General features: G+C 40.8%; 1 pseudogene; it reads right to left on the bottom strand.

Annotated features, from left to right (window-relative positions):
• Window positions 1-7,169: 7,169 nt before the first annotated feature.
• LOC148102700 (uncharacterized) lies at window positions 7,170-8,586 on the bottom strand (annotated as a pseudogene).
• Window positions 8,587-8,944: the final 358 nt, after the last annotated feature.

The raw sequence follows: 8,944 nt of genomic DNA, 5'->3' as shown, positions 1-8,944 counted from the left end.
TTTGCAGACCATTTTTTATAGCCAGCGTCTTGGTCATCAGCAATTCCAGGGGGGAAGGAGTGTGCCATAAAAACAATGGTCTTCTCCCTGAAGAATGTCCAGTGCTACAGTAAGTGGTTTCATGACTGCACTGTACTCACTGATACACTGATGCTCCCTCTCATTGAAACATTTCAAATGTAGTGTGGATGAGATTGTGTTCAGCTCCACCAAAGGTATCTTTGAAATTCTCTCCAGAGCATAATAGAACGAATTCTACATTGTTGTGCAAGGTACTAGTAGCTTCTTTGCAATAATGTCTTCCACAATCTCAGCAGCCACTGTGGAATGACTGGCCTTGTTCCACAGCCCTGCACATTTTGTGGTGGCACTTCTGTAGATGGTTTGTGTTGCAGCTTCAAACAATAGCCACTTCTCCACATCAGTGCAAGAGACAAGATTCATTGTGTGCGATATCCATCTCTGATGTGGCGGTAAAAAAATTGCGCCATCAGCACCATTCTGCAGCACATCCCCAATGGAAACAGAAGTCACCTCATCCTCCTCATCTTCAGAGTCATTCGACTCAGGTGATGGCTGGTACACTTTAAAAGCCTTGACAAAATTGGAACCATTATCCGTTACAGTTGATGGGATTTTAAACGATAGGCCATGAGATGAATTAATGTAGTTCAGCTCAGATGCAATACTGTCATACTTATGTCGACCCATAAATCGCCTGCATGCCAGCGCTGCTTTCTCACTTTTCATGTTTTGTGCATTTATCCAATGCGCGGTCACACCAAGAAAAAAAAGTATTATGCACAGTCCACATGTCTGCTGATGTGGGGATATAGTCTACCTTGTCAAGTGTATTTTTGAGCTCTGACTCCTTGTTGGCATATTCTTGGTCTAGGTAACTGGAAAATGTCTTTCTGCATGGTGCCTTCCCAGCTCTCCCTCGCCCAGGTATATGACTAATTAGTTGTCTGAAAGCATGAGACTCAACCGTTGAGATGGGTTTCATGTCTTCCACAACATACCTGCCAATCAGCCTGTGTAGCTGTGGCTGGGTGATGGACTGTGCAGCAGGCTGTGTGAAATCAAGCTTTCGTTGTTTTGCTGGAATAGCTCAGCAGAGCTAAAGTCACCGACATTACCTTCGGGTTCTTTTTCGACTAACTTGGTAGATGCATGCTGTTTCTGAAAATGTTTCATCAGATTAGAATTGCTGGTCTTTGATGTTGAAAGAGTTGTAGAACCTCCACAAAGAGTACAGTTCACCACAATATTCTTGTCTTTTACCAACAGAAAGGAAAAATAATGTGCATATTTCCACAAGAGAAACCCCAATCCTGGACCATCATTTCCGGCCGGGATGATTCTAGCATATGTCACAGCGTCATGTGCGCTTTTTACGTCCAACACGGAAACTGCAGTCGTGGTGCTTTTGATTGTACTCGGGACTCGCAAAATTCTGCCTTCCGAGTAGTAAGATGTAGGTAACTCCAGACTGCAGATGAGCTGCATATGTGTTTAGTAGTAATTTGTTTTTGTAGAGGGCTAGCAAAACAACCGTCTTCAAGGGCATTGCCATATTGGAATCCCGACTTCTCTGACAAGGCTAACCAGAGTGTGACATCATTCCCAGGTCCATGTTAAGATTTACGAGGTAAGTCAAATGCAACACACAAAGTAACGAATAACGACCCTATCTAAATCCCAGTAACAATAAACGCGTTCCTGATTTTGGCATAATAACTAGTTACCGTGCTCATTACGACAATAATAACGTAGTTACACTAACGCGTTACTTAATGCCCTACCTGCCCCCCTGGCAAAACTTTGCTAGACCCGCCCCTGCACAGTCATAGCTGGACTGGCCATCGGGCATTTGCCCGGTAGGCCGCTGGTGATTTTTCGTTTTTATGGGCCGATGGGGGTTTTTTTTTTCGTTTTTTTCCGTAACGGTATAAACACTGAAAGGTGGTGGATTGGCCAGATGCTGGGAGATGTGTAAAAATAACTCAATTGTTTGGTGGTGGCTAACGCGGAGCTTCCACAGATTCAGTAACATTAGCAAGTGGTGGAGGCGAGCAGGTGCAACATGCTGGCAGGTGGATGATGGAAAGGCAGGAGGAGCAGAGACCCGAGGCGGTGAACTGAACTTCAGGTAAGAAGTTATAACCTGCAGTCTATCTGGGTCAGATATAAACCAAGTTTAGGTGGAGTTTATTTTCGTTAAGCTGACTTTTTACAGTCAGTTACAATAACTCGTACTGTGTGCTAGCTAGCATGACAGAGTTTATATACAGCTGGGCGGGTGCTATGATGTTACTGATGTTGAACTTGTTTTATCTTATTTTATTTATAAGGTTAGTTAGTAGAGTTTCCAACAGGGCTTTAGGGGTGCTGAGCACCCAGAGAGCTGACCAGCCAGGCAAGATAAATCATATGATTCTTAAATTCATCAAGTCTCTCTGTCCCTGGGTCCTCGTCTCAAATCATGACAACACTGTTTTGTACATTTTAATACAATTTAATCTCGCAGGTCTCGCAGACAACAGCCGCTCTATCAAATGATGCATACTGCTCCAATGCGCTAAGCTTGGTTAGGCCATGTAGCGCGTTTTGGGTGGTGATTCGGATCGGATTACATTTTTTATTTCTCTCCGATATCCGATCCAGTAATTTAGTTCAGTATCGGACCGATACTGATATGCAATATCGGATCGGTCCATCTCTACTGGAAACCACAGATTCTGAGATTCAAGATGAAAAACCGAAAGGGAAAACATGTTTCCAAAAGTTTGCGAGAGCACTGAAAAAACTATTTCATAAAAAGAAAATCACTATTTCAGACCAATGACTGTAGAAAACATGGACGATTGGGCAAAAGTGAAACCAAAATATCCCGCTTGTGGAGGCTGCCATTTTGGAGCCAGAGTCTGTGCAGTAGTGACTTGAGGTGGAGTGACTGTGTCACACTCCCGCCCACACACCCGCTGGACGTGACCGCAAACACGCCCCCCTACACTTTGCTGATGGGTTTACCGCGACTGACAACTCGTTCAATTAAGGTAAACATTGGCATCTTCGAAAGAGTGTCCTTTATCCTTAAGATGCAGATGGACTGCTGAGTCTTGTCCTGTGGAGGTGGCTCTTCAATTCAGATAGATTCAGTTCAACACTTGCCCACTGGTCATGAAGACCAAAGAATGATGAAGGCAAGTGACCAATCTACTGAAAACCCTTTGATATCAAATAGGAAAAAAGCAGAAGGACTTGCAGAGAATGATAAAAATTAGTCTGAATGAAGAAATCAACATTAAAGATATAAAGAAACAATTCACGGAAGTTGATGTGCTGCAGTACATCTGTGATTCTTCCATAACCTTAGTCTCCCAGTCAAACTTCCATCTAGCACATTAACAAAATACCATTCTCCTTACCACTTTTCTGTGTCAATGTAAAAAAATCGGCAAAACACACTGCTCAAAACATTTCTGGAACACTTAAATGACCAATTAGATCTTGAGGAACAAAACTGTAAGTCAGAGTGCTGGCCAGCGATGACCAAGCACGAACAAGCCCTTCACACCATGGAGATGAAGATGCTGAGGTGGCCTCTGGGTCTCACACGACTAGACTGAGCGAGAAACAAAGATGTCAGGAAACGACGGGGAGTGACACCGATCACAGACAAGATGCGGGAGGCGAGGCTCCAATGGTACGGCCATGTTGCCCGTAGTGATAAAAACTATCACAAAGACAGCCCAGCAATTAGATCTGAGTGGCAACAGGCCACGAGGAAGACCAAAAAAGCGCTGGATGGACCGAATCAAAGATGATATGAAGGCTGCGAATGTTACACCAGAAGATGCCATGGATAGGAAGAAATGGAGGAAGGCATGCAAAACAGCGGAAGTTCTAGCTGAAACCAAACCTGTGATCATATAGTGGCAGTATTATTTATCTACCTCTCTCCCTATGGTAACTGAGAGATGTGAGACATTATATCTCCTTTTTCCTAACCAACAAAAACAATAACATATAAAAACAGCTCTTCTATAATAAAACAAACATCATTGTTCATCATTTTCTTTCTATACAACAGCATCAACTAAAACTTGTACTTAACAGCGCCTACCTGGAACAAAGAAAACGGCACACAGTCGTCATCAACAGTGTGAAAAGCAACTGCAACATTCAGTTCTGTTAACAAGAATTAGAACAATTACAATCTCATAGAGAAAAATTAGAGCTGAGTGCAAGTCAAAAAGCACCCAACTAGCTAACGAGTATTAGCTTAGCATGCTAACTAAAAATGCTACTTGTGAATAAAATTACTACCCATGCATCAAAATGCCTGTAACTTTCAGGATACATGCTAGTACTGCTTACAATCAAAATACATGTTGACAATTACCACTATGAGAATGTTTTCATGAATACACATACAAAATTGACAACAGCATCGCTCACAAGCACCTACCACCAGCTTGGGAGTATTTTCCTTTGCTGAGGCATGTGCTCAGTGTTGCCAACTCCTCAGTAAGGAAAATCGCTATTGGTTGTCCTAAAAGTCGCTAGAAGTCGCTAAATAATTTGCATAATTGGTCATGCTAATATAATTGTAACCTAGTTGTTGGAGAGAGAAATAACATTGTGGAAGAGACATAAAGTGAGTAAAAAACGTCCTAAATGCATTTAGAATTTATTTAGAACTACAAATTAAATTTATTTTAGCAATTATTGTTTTTTTTTAATGTCACAATTCCAACCCTGCTCCTTTATCCGGGCCTGGACCGGCAAAAGTTACCCGAAATAGGCACTCTGGTGGAGTTACTTTGTGTGTGTGTGTGTGTTTATAAGTAGTTTTAAACCTCGTGATCCACAAAACAGCATAACAGTAAAAGAAGTACTGACTGCGTTACAGTCAGTGCGGGAGCAGTGGCTTCGCTCATGCGCGATTCATTTGCAGTTCAGACGCATAGGTGTGAACATCTTCTGCCCTGATAGCAGCTGGGGGAGGACTATCCGCCGCCCGTGAGCGCTTTGGAACGGGCAAGGTGCCCACGGCAGCACCTGCTGCTTGTTGAAAGTAAAAGCGATACCCGCTTTCACGTCAAAAAGTCGTCATAAATAAGTCTCCAATAACACCAGAAAAAGTCGCCAGATTTGTCGCTAGTTGCTTTTTAGAAAAAAAGTCGCTAACGGGGTCTGAAAACTCGCTACATATAGCGACAAAGTCTCTAAGTGTGCTGTGCATGCAATTTGGAACCTTAACAATTGCAGTTGTGGTATTTGTCCACCAGGTGGCTCCAACTATTCACAAAGCACATCAATTTTGAGGAAATTCATTAAGCTGTTTTCTGACTCTGTTACAAATGCACCAAAAAAGAAACGTGTGATATATGCTTCTGGTTGTGATGGCTTATACATCCTTGAACCTTTAGCAATTATAAATAGCTTTGTGATTGAAATTCTACAATTTGATATTTTTCAAATGTTCAGGGTTGTATTTTAAGTATTTTTAATTTTACTTTATACAAGAGTCTCTTAGCTAACAACAGTTATGAGTATACAAACTCAGCTCCCAAGATTCATTTTGTAGCGTCTAAATCATGCTGGTTACAAGTGACAATCTGGTCTCCCATTGTCAGGTGCAGAAGAGTCAACGAGAAAGGTAAGCTGTATCATGTCATATTTGTTAATAACTACAAAAAAAAAAAAACATGGAATAAATATCCTGTTATTCATGATTTATGACATTTATCTATTTCATAGATGTTTAAAGTTAGTTGAAGACTGCTGTAGACTCTCGCTCACGCTTGCCTGGGAGTAAGTAGATAACAGGGGACCATCTTCTAGTGGAAAGCTACTGAAAACACTGTTGTTTAGACTAGAGAGGGACCAGCAGATTGATTGTTTGATTTAATTGATTGTTTGTTCTGAGGATAAAAACAGGAATGGGATGATACACTGTTTTATGATGCATTATACTGCTGATATAAGAAATACTGTTTGCAGAGAATCATGGCCTTATTTGTCTGATTAGAAAGAACAAAACATACTGCACAGACAGCCAAGGTCGTAACTTAGCCTCACTGAGAGAGAGAAAAAATGTGCATGCTTAGTTTGGAGGGGGCCGAAGCTATAAGAATGTGAGAAACGGTCATACACTTCGAGATTGGCTGGACACCCTCCTGTGCAAATCTCCCATCCGGACGTAATGCTCAAAGTGTCGTATGGAATAAAGAGATTGTTGATTGAGCATTTTAACACCGAGTGTTAAAATGCTTTTAACACATCATCCTCTGTGTCTCTCTCACAGATATTTGTTGACAACGTGCTATCAGTGATCGGATGACCAGCCTTTATCTCGTCATGTTCGCAGTGTCCTGTTGGCAAGTCTTCAAGTTTCTCATCCAATAATTTCTGACTAGACGTTTTCTTTGTCGTGTGAAGGGGGCTCTCTGACATCACTGGTAGTGACAGCTGATTTTTCATAATGGCAGCATCCTGCACAACCTCATTGTCAGTTAGCATTGACTACGAAGAGGCATATAATTGCCTTTCACTCTCATTGTCAGGTCCCTCTGAAGTGGCTATTTTCTTTTTGTCAAATCGTTTTTTCACTGCTTTCTTAAACTTCCAGAAACATGTTTTCTCTTTCGGTTTTTCTTCTTCACTCTCAGAATCCCTGGATTTTACTTCACTTCCAGTGGCGATTTTCTTTTTGTAAAATCGTTTTTTCAGTGCTCTCTTCAACTTTTGGAAACGTGTTTTCCCTTTTAGTTTTTTATTGTTTACACCAAATTTAATTTAATTGGAAACCAAAGTTAGCAAGAATATTTTGAATATTAGTAAAAAGGACAAAAAACAAACATGGAATATGTGCTTCTGATTGTGATGGTTTATGCATCCTTGAACGTTTAGCAATAATGCCTATCTCTGCAAATAAAATTCTACAACTTCATACACTCCAAGCTATAATTGTCTATAGCAATTATAGTTGCTTTTCACTTTTTCACTTATGCTATATGTCGGGGTGTGATAGTTTAGATGATTTCAACTATTTGAATATATTTTGCATGATTTTTTAGCCTACATAAAATGCTCAGCCAGTGCATAACAAATGTTTTTAGTCCTTGTAGGATTTAGTGAAGTTAACCCTTAAGGTCCCTTTAAAATTCTGACTCAGTTTCAAAAGGAGGTTCTTCAGTGTAAAGAACATTAGACATTGGCAGACCTTTAGAAAGAGGTTCTTCATTTGGAATAACATCAGACACTGGACTTCCAAAAGGGGGCTTGAAGATCTTGCATATGGTGTTCTTTGCTACGTCCACAATTGTTTTGAGAAGCTCTGGTGCAAAGTTTGCAATTTTGTTGAGTAGAATTTCTTCTGGATTTTTCTCTCTGATCTCCCTCGGGACAGTCTGGACCATGTCATCTCTGATGGAAAAGGAGAAGATGTCCTGGCTTTCCATTTCTCTGAGGGTTTTGGGGACTCGAGCCAAAGTGGCTTTTGTGACAATGCTGGAGAGTATGCTCAGGTTCTGGGAGGCCATGTTCAAAAAGAGGCAAGGAGGAAGACCTGGAAGGACACGGGGGAACTACCTCTGTCACCACTTCCTGTGCGGTGAGCAGTTTGGAGCTTTATGCTTCCTGCTGCTTCTGTTTAAGGGTTTGGATGTCATTTCTGGCATTGCTGAGGAGTTTAGGTAAAATAAAGTTAGAAGAATTATCTTTTAAACCTATTTAAAGAATCACAGAAATATTGAAACACTGTAGCTGGACTGTTAATAATTGTAAATCACTGAAATTTAGGAGGTATGGCCTCTGGAAACTTAAGCAGGATTCAGGCTTGAAACTCTGTCCCTCATTTTATTAATTATGTTTAATGCCCACACCTGAAACAGAAAGGATATTTACGGTACAGTTTCATTTAGAGGTTATGTGAACATAATTAATAAAATACATTTCCAGTTTCAGAAGAGGTTTGGCTTCTTTTTCTTCTAAATCCTTTGGGAATTCAAATTCCCAAAGCCTTCAAAGCAAAGCAAAAGAGAGGTTTTCTCAAAGCATTTACACTTCATCACAAACAGGTTTTTAGGTGTGAGGTGGATGGTCTGTAGGTGTCACAGTAACTCACTGCTCTCTGAGTGTCTCTTTGCTCTTCTCCACCAAAGCATCCCTCAGCTCTTCGGCAGTGATGTGCAGTGGGATTTGATTTTCCTGCTGAAGTCTAAGGAACTCCATCTTCATTGCAATCTAAAAATAAAAGGAGACATTTAATCACCACCACTCTCCGGTCCTCAGAAATCACCTGATATTTGATCTCAGTTTTGGTTTGGACGGATATGGGTCTTACTTGAGCTCTGAAGCCCGGAAGATGCCAGCAGATCTTCACAGCCATGTTGTAAATGGGTGTGTTGAACAACACCTGTCAAAGAAATAAAAAAATACTCATTGTTACTTAAGTCTATTCTCAGTTTGTCAGCTTTTAAAACTACATCAAATTCTTCAAACTGTTGAAATGCAGCAAAAACTAAGACTGTCACATAACCTGATGGGTTTGTAGAGTCCTCTGTTTGCTTCCATTGAAATGTTGCTGTTGTATCAAAGTTGGGAACAATACCTGTTAAATACTCTCCAAAACGTGCGTAAGATAAAATATAGGTGTGAATGAACTCAATGGTTTCTCTTCCACAGATGAGCTGTTTTTAAAGTCTGATGCAGAATTACAAATGCAGGATTTTCAGGAGTGATCCATGAATGTGATGCTACATTAGAGTCTGTCTCTGAACTGGTTATTTGCTGCTCTGATTTCAGTTGGAGGAGATGAACCCACAGCTTGAAGTGGTTCAACTTTATAGTTATGTTAAAATTGGTTTAAACCTCAGACAACAGCTGATCAGAAGAATTGAGTCTGCTTTATAAAGTCCTGCTACAGAAAGAG

The sequence above is a fragment of the Neolamprologus brichardi genome, chromosome 5 (assembly GCF_056152115.1).
Source record: "Neolamprologus brichardi isolate AB-2024 chromosome 5, ASM5615211v1, whole genome shotgun sequence".
In the NCBI taxonomy this organism is placed as follows: domain Eukaryota; kingdom Metazoa; phylum Chordata; class Actinopteri; order Cichliformes; family Cichlidae; genus Neolamprologus; species Neolamprologus brichardi.
The sequence above is the reverse complement of the archived record's forward strand: the minus strand, read 5'-3'. Positions and strand labels throughout refer to the sequence as shown.